The sequence below is a fragment of the Oryctolagus cuniculus genome, chromosome 2 (assembly GCF_051225735.1).
Source record: "Oryctolagus cuniculus isolate XC-2025 breed Fujian yellow rabbit chromosome 2, ASM5122573v1, whole genome shotgun sequence".
Taxonomy (NCBI): Eukaryota; Metazoa; Chordata; class Mammalia; order Lagomorpha; family Leporidae; genus Oryctolagus; species Oryctolagus cuniculus.
Genome location: NC_142868.1, coordinates 154,024,373 through 154,041,387, shown reverse-complemented (window position 1 = coordinate 154,041,387; position 17,015 = coordinate 154,024,373). Strand labels below are relative to the sequence as shown.

At 42.5% G+C, this 17,015-nt stretch overlaps 1 protein-coding gene across 1 annotated transcript in view; it reads right to left on the bottom strand.

Moving 5' to 3' along the window:
* ASB3 (ankyrin repeat and SOCS box containing 3) overlaps positions 1-17,015 on the bottom strand; it is a 192,647-nt gene that overhangs the window by 166,308 nt on the left and 9,324 nt on the right. The gene's annotated exons all lie outside the window — the stretch shown is intronic.

Sequence of the window (17,015 nt, the reverse complement as noted above, 5' to 3'; positions counted from 1 at the left end):
CTATGGCTTGCGAAAGCAGTAGAAGATGGCTCAAGTCCTTGTGACCCTGCACCCACATGGGAGACCTGGAAGAAGCTCCCGGATCCTGGCTTTGGATCAGTGCATCTCCAGCCGTTGTGGCCACCTGAGGATTCAACCAGCAGATGAAAGACCTCTCTCTATCCCTCTTTCTGCCTCTGCCTCTCTGTAACTCTGCTTTTCAAATAAAATAAATAAATCTTAAAAAAAAAGAATATGGGAGAACCAAGATGGCAGAATAGTGGCAGGACAATCCAAATGATGCTGGGCAAATTTGATGATTAAGGAGGAGAGAAGATATACACCTGAGACAGGGCTGTGAAAATTCACAGTGGAAAACCCAGGAGAACAGCAGAGGCCAGCCAGGTCCACACTAAGAGAGTGAGTGTAAAGAAAGTGAGTGTGAAGGGGAAATGGTGGAGGCTTGGACTGGGGAGGTCAGTCCCAGCTCATGGCAAACCAGGTGAGACAAAAATTTACAGGTCCAGGGAGATTTGGATAGCAGTGGGAGGGAGAGCTTGGCAAACTGCTTTTGAAGTTCCACACAGGAAAAGGAAGGAGGGGGGTAAATACTGAGGAGCAGGTAGAAAGGTAGGACACCACCCTGTCCCCCTCCCTCCCCTCTCCCCCAACCTGTACTTGTAGTTGGCAGGAGAAGCCATTTGGTCCCATTGTTTGTTTATATTCTTGGACACAAGTAGGGGCCTGAAGCCCTTGCCTCCTGTGTATGTGCCCACTAATTGAGGGGGTCACTTCACCTCTCCCCCTACCCAAGAGTGAGGACCACAACAGTCCAGAAGAATTTCTTCCCCCACCACACAGGCTGTGCAGCCAGGGAAAGCCCTGTCTATCAGAAGCTCATAATTACTCCTACCACCATTGAAAAGTGAGCAGAGCTCCAGTAGGCAGGGCTCAGCAAATTCCAGCTCATAGCCACTCACACAACCACTAAGAAGTGAGCCAGGCTCTACATACCCGCTAGCACACACAGACACATAGCAGCTCATAACAGAGGAAACAATGCCCACAGGAAAGTTGCCACAAAAAAGCAACCAGACCAAAAAAAAATACACAAATGCTGAAACGCAAAGGAAGAACACTAAATAGGAATAAGGAAGACACAAAGAGTCCCCCCAAAGGAACACTACAACACTTCAGTAGTAGAAGGAGAAGATGAAGAGATTGAGGATATGCCATCAACAGAATTCAGAAAATTCTCAGACTATTTAGAAGCAATCAGAAGCAAATTCATGGACTAAATGAAAAGTTTTCCACTGAAATCGATATATTAAAGAGAAGCCAGAACGAAATACTACAAATAAAGAATTTAATAGATCAAGTAAAAAAATGCAATGGAAAGCCTTTACAACAGACTAGGTGAGACAGAAGAAAGAATATCAGAACTAGAAGACAAACTCCTGGCAATTTTACAGTCAGACCAAAGAAAAGAAAAAGAAATTAGAAAATGAAAAAACACTGTTGGAGATCTACAAGATACAATCAAATGACCCAACATATGGGTCCTAGGAGTTCCTGAAGGTGTGGAAAGAGAGAAAGGATTAGAAGGCCTTCTTAATGAAATAACAGAAAACTTCCCCAATATAGAGAAAGAAAAAGACATCCAAGTATAGGAAGTACACAGAATTCCCAATAGGCACAACCAGAAAAGATCTTCACCATGACATACTGTAGTAAAACTCTCCACAGTGAAACATAAAGAAAAAATCCTAAAATATACATGAGAGAAACACCAAATCACATTCAAAGGAACCCCAATTTAGACTCACTGTGGATTTCTCATCAGAAACCCTATAGGCAAGGAGAGAATGGTGAGATATATTCCAAGACCTCAGAGAAAAAACCTGTCAACCCAGAATACCATACCCCACAAAGCTCTCATTTATGAATGAAAGTGAAATAAAGATCTTCCACAACAAGCAGAAATTGAATTTGTAACAACCTGCTCAGCCCTACAAAAGATGCTCAAGAATGTGCTACATACAGAAAGAGAAATATCACTATGAAAGAATGTGAAAACAGAAAATTGACCAATAAAAGTACAAAGGAAACCCAAATAAAAAAAATAGGACTATTAATGGAAATATGGCAGGACAAAGTTGGTACTTGACAATAGTCACCCTGAATGTAAATGGTCTCAACTCTCCAGTTAAAAGATATAGACTGGCTGAATGGATTAAAAAAGAAAACCCATCTATTTGCTGCCTACAAAAACACATCTCATCAACAATAATGCATACAAACTCAAAGTGAAAGAAAAGGCCGGCACCGCGGCTCAGTAGGCTAATACTCCATCTAGTGGTGCCAGCACAACGGGTTCTAGTCCCGGTCGGGGCGCCGGATTCTGTCCTTGTTGCCCCTCTTCCAGGCCAGCTCTCTGCTGTGGCCCGGGAGTGCAGTGGAGGATGGCCCAAGTGCTTGGGCCCTGCACCCCATAGGAGACCAGGAGAAGCACCTGGCTCCTGCCTTCAGATCAGCGTGGTGCGCCGGCCGCAGCACACCAGCCGTGGTGGCCATTGGAGGGTGAACCAACGGCAAAGGAAGACCTTTCTCTCTGTCTCTCTCTCTCACTATCCACTCTGCCTGTCAAAAAAAAAAAAAAAAGCAAAGTGAAAGGGTGAAAAAAGATAAAACATGCTAACAGAGCTGGTGTATCTATTCTAATATCAGACAAAATAGATTTTAACACAAAAACCATTAAAAGAGACAAAGAAGGGTATTATATAATGATTAAGGGATCAATTCAACAGGAAAATATGACTATTTTAAACATATATGCATCTAATTACAGAGCACTGGCTTTTTAAAAGAAATATTAATAGATTTAAAGGGAGATATAGACTTAAATACAATAGTAATGGAAGGACTTCAATACCCCTCTGTCAGCAATGGACAGATCAACCAGACAGGAAATCAGCAAGGAAACAACAGAGTTCATCGACTCTATAGACCAAATAGACCTAATAGATATCTACAGAGCTTTCCACCCTACAGCTACAAATTATACATTCTTCTCACTGGTGCATGAAGCCTTCTCTAGGATTAACCAAATGCTAGGCCACAAAGCAAGTCTCAGCAAATTCAAACAAATCGAAATCATACCATGCATATTCTCTGACCAAAATAGAGTGAAGTTGGTAATCAACAACTCAGGAATTCCCAAAACATATGCAAACACATGGAGACTGAAGAAATCAAAAGAGAAATAAAAAATTTCTGGAAACAAATGAAGATGACAATAGAACACATCCAAACTTATGGGACACAGGAAAAGCAGTGTTAAGAGGAAAGTTATAACAATTGGAGCCTACATCAAAAATTTGTAAAGGCACCAAATAAATTGGCTATCAGTGCATCTAAAGGACCTAGAAAAACAACAACAAACCAAACCCTAAATTGGTAGCAGAAAAGAAAAAGGAAGAGCTGGTTTTTCAGAAAAATAAATAAAACTGACATACCACTGGCCCAACTAACCAAAAAAAAAAAAAAGGAGAAGACCCAAACTAATAAAATCAGAAACAGGAAATGTAATGACAGACACCACAGAAATAAAAAGAATCATCAGAAATTATTACAAAGAGCTGTGTGCCAACAAAATGGGAAACCCAGAAGAAATGGATAGATTCCTTGACACATACAACCTACCTAGATTGAACGAAGAAGACATATAAAACCTGAACAGACCAATACCCAAGACAGAGACTTAATCAATAATAAAGACCCTACCAACAAAGAAAAGCCCAGGACCAGATGACTTCACCACTGAATTTCACCAAACATATATTTATTTATTTTTAATTTATTTTTTAAGGAATACAAATTTCGTAAGTCCAACTTTAGGAATATAGTGATTCTTCCCACCATACCCACTTTCCTACCTACACTCCCACTCGTCATCCTCCTCCCTCTTCCCTTCCCAGTCACATTCTCCATTAAGATTCATTTTCAGTTAACTTAATACACAGAAGACCAACTATATACTAAGTAAAGATTTCAACAATTTGGACACACACACACCTGTTTGAGAGCTAGTTTTAAAGTTAACTCTCATAATACAAAACATTAAAGACAGAGGTCCTGTATGGGGAGTTAGTGCACAGAGACTCCTGCTGTTAATTTAACAATTAACACTCTTATGCATGATGTCAGTGATTACCCAAGGCTCTTGACATGAGCTGTCAAGGCTATGGAAGCCTTCTGAGACCACAAACTCTCTGTTAGTATTTAGACAAGGCCATAAGCAAAGTGCAAGTTCTCTCTTCCCTTCAAAGAAAAGTACATCCTTCTTTGATGGCTATTACTTTCTGCTGCAGTCTCATAGAGATCCTTCATGTAGAACATTTTTGCCACAGTGCCTTGGCTTTCTATGCCTAAGTGCTCTCATAGGCTTTTCAGCCAGACCAGGAAGCCTTAAGGTCTGATTCTGAGGTCAAAGTGTTACTCAAGGTTATTGTCATTTTACAAGACGGCTGCGTTCTACCAAACATTTAAAGAAGAATTAACCCCAATTCTCCTCAAGTTATTCAAGACAATTGAAAGGGAGGGAATACTACCAAATTCTTTCTATGAAGCTAGCATCACCTTAATTACTAAACCTGAAAAGTATACATCAGAGAAAGAGAACTATAGTCTAATCTCTCTGATGAACATAAACACAAAAATCCTCAACATACTAGCCAATTGAATCCAACAACACATCAGAAAGACCATCCACCTGAACCAGGTGGGATTTATTCCTGGTATGCAGGGATGGTTCAACATTTGCAAATCAATCAATGTAATACTTCACATCAACAAACTGAAGATTAAAAGCCATATAATTATCTCAACAGACACAGAGGAGGATTTGATAAAATATAACACTCCTTCATGATGAAAACCTTAAGCAAATTGGGAATAGAGGGAACATGTCTCAACACAATCAAAGCCATACATGTCAAGCCCATGGCCAGTGTCCTATTGAACAGGGAAAAGTTGGAAGCAATACCACTGTAATCCAGAACCCCAGAACCAGAAAAGGGTGCCCACTCTTGCCACTGCTCTTAGAAATAGTCCTAGAAGTTTTAGCCAGATCCAATTAGACAAAAAAAAAATCAAAGGGATACAAATTGGGAAGGAAGAAGTCAAATTATACCTATTGCAGATGACATGATCCTATACATAGGGGATCCAAAAGACTCCATTAACAGACTATTGGAACTCAAAGAAGAGTTTGGAAATGTAGCAGGGTATAAAATCAACACACAAAAATCAACAGCTTTCATATACTCAGACAATGTCACAGCTGACAAAGAGCTTCTAAGATCAATCCTATTCACAATAGCCACCAAAAAAAAAAAAATCAAATACCTTGGAATAAAGCTAACCAAAGATGTCAAAAATCTCTACATTGAGAATTACAAAACATTAAATAAAGAAATAGAAGAAGACACACACACACAAAAATCTTCCATGCTCACAGATTAGAAGAATCAATATTGGGCTGGCGCCATGGCTCAATAGGCTAATCCTCCACCTTGCAGCGCTGGCACACCAGGTTCTAGTCCCGTTCGGGGTGCCGGATTCTGTCCCGGTTGCCCCTTCTTCCAGGCCAGCTCTCTGCTGTGGCCCGGGAGTGCAGTGGAGGATGGCCCAAGTGCTTGGGCCCTGCACCCCATGGGAGACCAGGATAAGCACCTGGCTCCTGCCATCGGATCAGCGTGTGCGCCTGCCACGGCGGCCACTGGAGGGTGAACCAACGGCAAAAGGAAGACCTTTCTCTCTGTCTCTCTCTCTCACTGTCCACTCTGCCTGTCAAAAAAAAAAAAAAAAGAATATCATGAAAATGTTCATTCTTCCAAAAGCAATTTACAGAGTCAATCCAATACCAATCAAAATACCAAAGACATTCATCTCAGATCTAGAAAAAATGATGCTGAAATTCATATGGAAACACAGGAGACCCTGAATAGATAAGGCAATCTTATATAACAAAAACAAAGCTGAAGGCATCACAATACCAGATTTCAAGATATACTGCAGGATGGTTATAATCAAAACAGCCTAGTACTGGTACAAAAACAGATGGATAAACCAATGGAACAGAAGAGAAATACCCAAAATCAATCCAAATATCTACAACCAACTAATCTTCAACAAAGGAGCTAAAATCAACATCTGGAACAAGGACAGTCTCTTCAACAAATGGTGCTGGGAAAACTTGATCGCTACATGCAGACACATGAAGCAAGATATGTATCTGACACTTTTAACCAAAATCCACTCAAAATGGACTAAAGACCTAAATCTATGATTCTACACCATCAAATTATTAGAGAACATTGGGAAAACCCTATAAGACATTGGCATAGACAAAGAATTCCTGGAAAAGATACCAGAGGTGTTGAAGTTGAATTCTTCCTGAGAGGATTCATTCTGAGAGGAGGAGTGTGGTGGGGGCAAGAGGCGCAGAGTCACCACACAGCCCCCGGGAGTCGGATGAAAGCAGGCCAGAGGTGAGCAGCCCACAGACTCATTTATTTCAGTTGGTACAACAGCTTATATAGCCAAGGCAGCCAATCTGGTCAAGGGGCAGTTTATGCCTTAACCAATCACAGCCTGTTGCCAGGCAGTATCCGAAGCCATCCAATCACAGCCTGTTGCCAGGCAGGCTCCGTTGCCAGGTGGGTTGCAAAGCCATTCTTGAGTAACTGATGCTCGCTTGCCAGTGGCCATCTTGGCATGGCCTTCTCATTCCACCATACAGAGGCACAGGCAATCAAAGCCAAAATAACAAATGGGATTACATGAAATTGAGAAGCTAGGCCGGCGCCGTGGCTCACTAGGCTAATCCTCCACCCGCGGCGCCAGCACATGGGGTACTAGTCCCGGTCGGGGCGCCGGATTCTGTCCCAGTTGCCCCTCTTCCAGGCCAGCTCTCTGCTGTGGCCCGGGAGTGCAGTGGAGGATGGCCCAAGTGCTTGGGCCCTGCACCCTCATGGGAGAGCAGGAGGAAGCACCTGGCTCCTGGTTTCAGATCGGTGCAGCACGCCAGCCACAGAGGCCATTGTGGGGTGAACTAATGGAAAAGGAAGACCTTTCTCTCTGTCTCTCTCTCTCTCACTGTCTACTCTGCCTGTCAAAAAAAAAAAAAAAAGGAAAGAAAGAAAGAAATTGAGAAGCTTCTGCACTGCAAGGGAAACCATCAGCAAGCTGAAGAGACAACAGACAGGATGGTAGAAAATATCTGCAAACTATGCAATTGATAAAGGATTAATAACCAGAAAATATGAAGAGATCTAGAAACTCCACAACAACAAAACATACAATCTGATTAAGAAATGGATAAAGGACTTAAACAGACATTTTTCAAAAGAGGAAATCCAAATGGCAACAGACACATGAAAAATATGCTCAAGATTGCTAACCATCAGAGAAATGCAGATCAAAACCACAATGAAGTATCACCTCACCCCAGTTAGAATGGCTTTCATACAGAAATCAACAAACAACAAATGTTAGCAAAAATGTAGGGAAGAAAGTACCCTAACCCACTTTTGTTGGGAGTATAAACTGGTAAATCCACTATGGAAGACAATGTGGAGAGATCTCAGAGGTCTGAACATAGACTTACCATATGATCCAGCCATCCCACTCCTGGGAATCTACCCAAGGGAAATGAAATCAGCATACAAAAAAGTTATCTGTACCTCCATGTTATCACAGCTCAATTCAAAATATAAAGACATGGAGTCAACCCAAATGCCCATCAACTGAAGACTGGATAAAAAAATTACGGGATATGTACATCATGGAATACTACACAGCAGTAAATAAAATGATGCTTGTCCATTTACAACAAAATGGACAAAACTGGAAAACATCATACTTAGAGAAATAAGCCAGTCTCAAAGGGACAAATTCTATATGTTCTCCCTGACATCCGATAACTAATAGACCACCTAAAAGACAATGTGTAGAAATGATATTGACACTATGAGAAGCAATGATTCTGAACAGCCCTTCTCTTGACTATTGAGGAATAGCTTTTTATTCTATATTCTTGGTTATCCTCTCCTCTCCTCTCCTCTCCTCTCCTCTCCTCTCCTCTCTTCTGGAGTATTTTCCTTACCTTTTTCTCTTCCATACAAATTACTGAACACTATACTTCACATAGAGTTAATCATATATATATATATATATATATATATATAGTTAATTGGAAATATATCTTAGTAAAGAATAAGAGTGAGAATAAGAAAGAGAAGAGGAAGGAAGGGGGTGGGAGAGGGGGTGGGAGGGCGGGCATGGTGGGAAGAATTGCCAGGACCCTAAATCTGTAACTTTGAAAAGTATGAAGGGCATAACTACTAAACAGTATAGTCCTACATATTCTCCTACTGACTCACTTCTAAGGGTACAGCTAAACAAAATGCCATAGGACTCCAAAATCTCTTAAGCTGGTTGAGAAAAATAGCAGCTTAAGTGTTATAAACACCAAATATATAAGATTAAGTACTAAAGTGATCATACAGATAGGATCAAGTGAACAAGTGATCATATAAATAGGACTTAGTGTATGGAAACAATAACAAACAGAATTAAAAAGAAGAGAATTCCCCAGCACGGGAAGCAGTCCATACAGCAGACTTATAGAAGGACAATTGCTTTAGGTAGCACTCTGACCTCAGAATCAGCCCTTAAGGCACTCCAGTCAGGCTGAAAAGCCCAGGAGGAACATATCAGGCATGGAAAGCCAAGACACTCTGGCAAAAGACATCCTACACAAATGACCCTTATGGGTGAGACCCCAGAGGAAAGAAGGGGCCACCAGAGAAGTATGTACTTTTCTCTGAAGGGAGGAGAGAACTTCTGCTTTGCTTATGGTTCTGTTGAGCTAGTGGATCCAAAAGGCTTCCATAGCTGAGACAGATCATGTAAAGAGCCTTGGGTGATTACTAATGTCATATAGAGTGTTGTTTGTTAAACAAATAAGAGTCACTGTGCACTAACTTCTCATACAGGACCTCTGTCCCCAAAGAGTTGTACCATGAAACTTAATAGTAAAACTTGTTCTCAAGAATCACTTCTTTTTAGTATATTAAAAGGAAGATATTATGTCTTAGAAGTTATAGTTATGTCGAAGAGCTCACAAAAGAAGTAACAACCTTGCGTTCTTCTTTAAAGACAATTAACTTTCTAAAAGGAAAGATGGGGGAGGAAGGAAGGAAAAAGGGGGGGGGAAGCAAAATCACTTTTGAGAGGCAATAACATAGATCAGCCCTCATATAGACAGTTGAGGAACACTTTCTATTTCTCTTTTCTGGATAAAAAAAAGAGAGAGCAGGAAGGGGGAAAATGGGTGGGAGAGTGGGCACAGTTGGAAGAATTAGTATGTATGTAATGTTGTATTTATGAGACACATACAAATTTAAAAAAAGAGGATGGTGGGTTAAGAAGTACAGTATTGGTGTAGAAATAGACCAATGACCAGTAGAAAATCCAGAAAGAGACTTATGGACAAAGGGGTAATAATGAACAAAGGAAAGAGATGGAATTACAGATAAATAAGGAAGTTAGTTATCCCTATAGAAAAAAATAAAATTGAATTCATACCATATACCAACTGAATTCTCTGAATTTAAAGACTTCAATATGAGGTTTTAAACTTAAAAATTTTGTTAGGATATTTTATGACCAAAAGATAAAACATTTTTATTATTTTTACTTAACAAATAATTGTATATTTTTATGGCATATCCCTTGATGTTTTGGTATACATATAAATGCATATATAATATAAAATGATTAGCTTAGGGTAATTTTTTTTTTTTTGACAGGCAGAGTGGACAGTGAGAGAGAGAGACAGAGGGAAAGGTCTTCCTTTTGCCGTTGGTTCACCCTCCAATGGCCGCCGCAGCCAGCGCGCTGCGGCCGGCGCACCGCGCTGATCCAATGGCAGGAGCCAGGAGCCAGGTGCTTTTCCTGGTCTCCCATGGGGTGCAGGGCCCAAGCACCCGGGCCATCCTCCACTGCACTCCCTGGCCACAGCAGAGGGCTGGCCTGGAAGAGGGGCAACCGGGACAGAATCCGGCGCCCCGACCGGGACTAGAACCCGGTGTGCCGGCGCCGCTAGGCGGAGGATTAGCCTAGTGAGCCACGGCGCCGGCCAGCTTAGGGTAATTAATATATAAGTCACCTCACCATTTTTGGTGATGAGGATAATTTCCTAAGTAAGTTGCAAAGAGATATAAGAGATACACAAATATATGTACAGGAAACTGAGGCTTAGAGAGGTCAAATTTGTCCAGAGTCACATGGCTAATGTTCTAATCTCGGAAATGCAGTTTGGGGTCTGCATTCTTAGCCTCAGTGCTATACTGGTGTTTTCCATGTGTTCTATACATTAATTTCTTCCCCGCCCCTCATTTTTTCTTTACGATTTATTTTTTCCCACTGTTGGTGGGAATGCAAACTGGTAAAGCCACTTTGGAAGTCAGTCTGGAGATTCCTCAGAAACCTGAATATAACCCTACCATACAACCCAGCCATCCCACTCCTTGGAATTTACCCAAAGGAAATTAAATTGGCAAACAAAAAAACTGTCTGCACCTTAATATTTATTGAAGCTCAATTAATAATAGCTAATACCTGTAATCAACCCAAGTGCCCATCAACAGTAGACTGGATAAAGAAATTATGGGACATGTACTCTGTAGAATACTATACAGCAGTAAAAAAACAATGAAATACAGTCATTTGCAACAAAATGGAGGAATCTGGAAAACATCATGCTGAGTGAATTAAGCCAGTCCCAAAAGGGACAAATATCATATGCTCTCCCTGATTGGTGACAACTAACCAAGCACCAAAAAGGAAACCTGTTGAAGTGAAATGGACACTATGAGAAACAGTGACTTGATCAGCCCTTGTCCTGTTGATGTACAATTTAATACTTTATCCCTTTTAGTATTTTTTTTGTTCTACTTAATACTATTGGTTGAACTCTTTAATTAACATATAATTATTCTTAGATGTTTAAATTTAACTGAAAAGTGATCCCTGTTAAATATAAGAGTGGGTATAAGAGAGGGAGGAGATGTACTATTTGGGACCTGCTCAATCGGACTTGTCCCAAATGGTGGAGTTAGAAACGTGCCAGGGGGATCCAATACAATCCCATCAAGGTGGCATGTACCAATGCCATCTCACTAGTCCAAGTGATCAATTTCAGTTCACAATTGATCACACTGATAGGTCTAAGAGTCAAAGGGATCACACAAACAAGACTAGTGTCTGCTAATACTAACTGATAGAATCAAAAAGGGAGAGAACGATCCAACATGGGAAGTGGGATACACAGCAGACTCATAGAATGGCAGATGTTCTAAACAGCACTCTGGCCTCAGAATCAGCCCTTAAGACATTCGGATCAGCCCATGAGAGTATTTTAGGCATGGAAAGCCAAGACACTCTGGCAAAAAAAAAAAAAAAAACAAACAAACAAAAAAAAAACAAACCCTAAGTGAAAGATCTCTATGAGTGAGATCCCAGTAGAAAGAAGAAAGAACAGGCCATCGAAGAAGGAGGTACCTTTCTCTGAAGGGAGGAGAGAACTTCCACTTCCACTTTGACTATGACCTTGTCTAAATAAGATCGAAGTCAGAAAACTCAAAAGGCTTCCATAGCCTTGGCAACTCATGACAAGAGCCTAGGGAGATTACTGACGCCAAAAACAAGAGTGTCAAATTGTTAAGTCAACAACAGGAGTCACTGTGCACTTACTCCCCATGTAGGATCTCTGTCCTTAATGTGTTGTTCAATGTGAATTAATACTATAACTAGTACTAAAACAGTATTTTACACCTTATGTTCTGTGTGGGTGCAAACTAATGAAATCTTTACTTAATATATGCTTAATTGATCTTCTGTATATAAAGATAATTGAAGATGAATCTTGATGTGAATGGAATGGGAGAGGGAGTGGGAGATAGGAGGGTTGCAGGTGGGAGGGAAGTTATAGGGGGGAAAAAGCCATTGTAATCCATAAACTGTACTTTGGAAATTTATATTTACTAAATAAAAGTTTAAAAAATTAAAAAAAAGATTTATTTTTCCTTTGAAAGTCAGAGTTACACACACAACACACATTCTTAATCTTGCATTTGCTGGTTCACTCCCCAGATGGCCTTAATGGCTGGGGCTGGATTAGGCTGAGGCCAGAAGCCAGGAGCTTCTTCCAGACCTCCCAAGTGGGTGCAGGAGCCCAAGTACTTGGGCCATCCTCTCTGCTTTCTCAGATGCTTTAGCAGAGAGCTGGATCAGAAGTAGAGCAACTGGGACTCAAACCAGTGCCTAAATGGGATGCCTGTGTTACAGGAGGCAGTTTAACCTGCTATGCTACAGCGCCAGTCCCTACTCCCTCCTCTTGAAAGGAAATGCACTCCCCATAAAATTGGAACTCCCAAGAGCTACAACTTCAAAGCTGGGGTAAATAAAAACAAACCTAACCCACTTGACACTCTACCCTGTGTTCAGGGACCTAAAAAAAATAGTTGTCTTGGAAGTTGACAAAGAAATGAAAATAAAATTCCTTTCATGGGCTTAACAGTCCTCCCCACCATTGTATATAGACAATCAGCCCATGTACCCACATTACCTAGGTTCTTAAAAAAACAAAAGAAAAAAGAAAACAAAAACAACCCTTCAAGTTCAGTTTAAAGTGGTTCTAAACTGGTGATACACTTAGGTACCTCAAAGAAGCAAATGCAAATTCTGTCTTCATCCAAGCTGGTATTCTCAATCAAGGGTGAGAATTCCCACTATAAAAATTTCAAGGAATTTTAGCAGTTCATAATAAAAGTAAAGAAAGCATGAAGGAAACAGGGTACCATGAGGAGCCTAAGTAATAGACAAGAGGCCTTTGTTAAAAATCAAATACTGGCAGCCAGCGTTACCACACAGCAGGTAAAGTCACCCCTTCAATGCCGGCACACCTCACAGGTGCCAGTTTCTGGCTGCTCCTTTTTTTTTTTTTTTTTTTTTTGACAGGCAGAGTGGACAGTGAGAGAGAGAGACAGAGAGAAAGGTCTTTCTTTGCTGTTGGTTCACCCTCCAATGGCCGCAGCAGTCGGCACGCTGCGGCCGGCGCACCATGCTGATCCGATGGCAGGAGCCAGGTGCTTCTCCTGGTCTCCCATGGGGTGCAGGGCCCAAGCACTTGGGCCATCCTCCACTGCACTCCCGGGCCACAGAGAGCTGGCCTGGAAGAGGGGCAACCGGGACAGAATCCAGCGCCCCAACCGGGACTAGAACCCGGTGTGCCGGCGCCGCTAGGTGGAGGATTAGCCTATTGAACCGCGGTGCCGGCCTTGCTCCACTTCTGATCTGGCTCCTTACTAATATTCTTGGAAAAAGCAGTGAAGATTGCCCAAGTGCTTGGGCCCCTGCACCCATATGGGAGACCTGGAAGAGGCTCCTGCTCTTGGCTTTGGATTTGCCCAGCTCAAGCTATTGTAGCCATTTGGAGAGTGAGCCAGCAGATAAAAGCTCTCTCTTCCTCTCTCTGTAAACTCTGCCTTTCAAACAAATAAATCTTAAAAGAAAATAAAATGGACAGACATGAGGGTGGGGTATTGTGGCACAGCAAGTTAAACTGCTGCTTGGGACACCTGCATCTCTTATTGGAGTGCCTAATAGAGAGTCCTGTCTCTACTTCTGATCCAGCTTCCTGCTGATAAACCTAGGAGGCCACAGATGATGGCCAAAGTACTTGGGTCCCTGCCACCCACAAGAGAGATGCAGATGGAGTTCTTGGCTTCTGGTTTCTGCTTGGCTCAGCCCAGGTCGGTGCAGATATTTGATAAGGGAGGCAGGGGACAGAAGATTTTGATCTCTTTGTCTCTCTCTCTCTCTGCCTTTGAAACAAATGAATCAAATTTTTAAAAACAAGTAAATTATTCATTTTTGATTATATGAAGAAACAGAAAACTCTAAAAATAAAACGTAAAAGTCTTTTTACATGAGAAAATAAAATTTTAGATATATAAAACATATTAATAATTAGAGTTGCTGGTCAATTTCAACACCTAGATTCACGTGGGAAAGGAATTCATGAACTGGAAGCTGGTTTGGAAGAAATTATTCAGAATATGAAGAAACTAACAGATGAAAAACTGAAAACCAGGTTTAAGTGTGTGGCACAGTGGGTTAAGCCCCCACTTGAGACACCTGCTTCCCATACTGGAGTGCACGAGGGTGAGTCCCGATTCCTCTTCTGATCCAGCTTCCAGCAGGTAGAAGAGAGTGCTTGTGCACATCCTCCTCTCTCTCTGCCTTTAAAACAAAACAAAACACAACACAATACTGAAAGCTCAGTGAAGGAGACAGTAGGAATAATGGGACAGAAGCAATATTCAAAGAGATGGTGGCTAAAAATTATGCAGACTAATAAAGACACCAAGCTACAGAACTCTGAAAGTCCAATGAATCTCAAGATTAGCAGGTGATGGCTCAAGTTCATGGGTCCCTCGCACTCTTATGGGAGGCCCAGATGGAGTTCCTACCTGTCACAGGCATTTGGAGAGTAACCAGAGGATGAGAGCCATCTCTGCCTCTCAATGAAATACTTTTTTAAAAATGACATATTAAAATTGCCAAACTCAAGAGACATAAGATTTATTTAGCAAAAAAATTGTCTCTTAAGGATGAAGACAAAATTAAATTATGTCCAGAAAATGAGATCATTCACTAACAGAAAAGAAACATCAAAAGAACATCTAAATGATGCACTTAAGGTAGAAGGAAGCCAATCCCAAATGAAAGGATTCAGATACAAGAAAGAATTGATGAGCAAGAAATGTGACAAAAGTATGAGTAAATTTAATGAATATTAACCATATGAAATCGTAACTATAATGTCAGGCTGAAAACAAAGACAAGAGAGAATTAAAAGATGGCAAAAATAAGTAAAGGTGTGTGGGGAGCAACTCGGACTATACTGTTACTGGAATTAAGACTTATTCTATGCATCTGCTCTCCCACAATATGGCACTGGGAGAGGAGCAAACAGCTTCTACCCAGCTGCCTCTCACCAACTGGACAAGCTGCAGGAGCTGCTCCTGATTGGAGGAGAGCAGCGTACTCGGCGTGTGGGTAGCAGAGTTGGGATTGGTGGAAGAGGACTATAAAGGAGGAGAGAGACAACATGCACCAGGAACATCTATTTGAAGGAACACCTGAGCAGCCCCCACAGAGAGCCAGCCGGCGGTGTGCCGCTCCCCCGCGGAAGTGGGGAAAGTGGCAGGGGGAACCGCCCTTCCACGGAGGTGGAAGGGACGGTAGCCAACCCGGGAAGAACCAGCAGCAAACCCGGGGAGGGCCGAGCAGACAAAAGAACAACGCAGGGTTTAGTGTCGTTCCCCCACGAAGAGGGGGAGCGACATGATGGTGCCGTGACTCGGATAGGAAGCCTAGGCAGGGTTTAGTGTCGTTCCTCCACGAAGAGGGGGAGCGACATAATGGTGCCGTGACTTGGATATGAAGCCTAGGCAGGGTTTAGTGTCGTTCCTCCATGAAGAGGGGGAGCGACAAAGGTGGATGAGGATAAATGGAGTTAAAACTGTCTCTGGGGTGGGTGTTGTGGTGCAGACGGTTAACCTTCATCCTATATCTGAGTGCACTGGAAGCAAGTCTCGCCTCCACTTCTGATCCAGCTTTCTGCTAGTGGAGGTCAAAAAGATAGGACATGGGGAGCAGAGGGAGCAAATTATAATATACTAGCCACAATTTCCTGACCAGTTAACAGAAGCACTCAAGGTCAGTATTTTTATTTTTATTTATTTTTTTGCACAGGTAGTTAGTGAGAGAGAGCGACAGAAAGGTCTTCCTTCTTTTTTTTTTTTTTTTTTTTTTTTTTTTGACAGGCAGAGTGGACAGTGAGAGAGAGAGACAGAGAGAAAGGTCTTCCTTTTGCCGTTGGTTCACCCTCCAATGGCCGCCGCGGCCGGCGCGCTGCGGCCGGCGCACCGCACCGATCCGATGGCAGGAGCCAGGAGCCAGGTGCTTTTCCTGGTCTCCCATGGGGTGCAGGGCCCAAGCACCTGGGCCATCCTCCACTGCACTCCCGGGCCACAGCAGAGGGCTGGCCTGGAAGAGGGGCAACCGGGACAGAATCCGGCGCCCCGACCGGGACTAGAACCCGGTGTGCCGGCGCCGCTAGGCGGAGGATTAGCCTAGTGAGCCGCGGCGCCGGCCGAAAGGTCTTCCTTCTGTCGGTTCACCCCACAAGTGGCGCGTTGCAGCCAGCGCACTGCGCTGACCCGAAGCCAGGAGCCAGGCGCCTCCTCCTGGTCTCCCATGCAGGTACAGGGCCCAGGGACTTGGGCCATCCTCCACTGCCTTCCTGGGCCACAGCAGAGAGCTGGACTGGAAGAGGAGCAACCGGGACAGAATCTGGCGCCTCAACTGGGACCAGAACCCGGGGTGCCGGCGCCACAGGCAGAGGATTAGCCTAGTGAGCCGCGGCGCTGGCCTCAAGGTCAGTATTAACTCCAATTTTTATTGTTTATCCTATAGCTTGTATGTGTGTGTCTATCAAACATTTTAACCAATTTCTTCTTTCTACCATTTTCCCCAATACTTGATACAAATGTTGGCAGTAAACTTTAGAATTTAGTCCTTATGTTACAGAATAGCAAGTTGGGATGTCTGAACTAGAGAGGCAGAATGATTCCACTTTGCATCCTCTCTCTGGAGGAAATAAGGCTTCATTATTTCAAGAAGCAGAGTGGTGGTGTCATTATTGCTGTGGTTTGGGAGCATGACTAGAGGCGAGTATATCAATACTGAGTACCAAGAACGTGAATCATTGTGGACAGAATAGAATGAAACTCAGCATCCATCCTGAACATCCTTTTAAACATAACCAACCCTTGTAGTGTAATTACACGATTCAGATTCTTCTGAAGGTTATAGACGCAAATTAGGTCCCCCCAACTCAA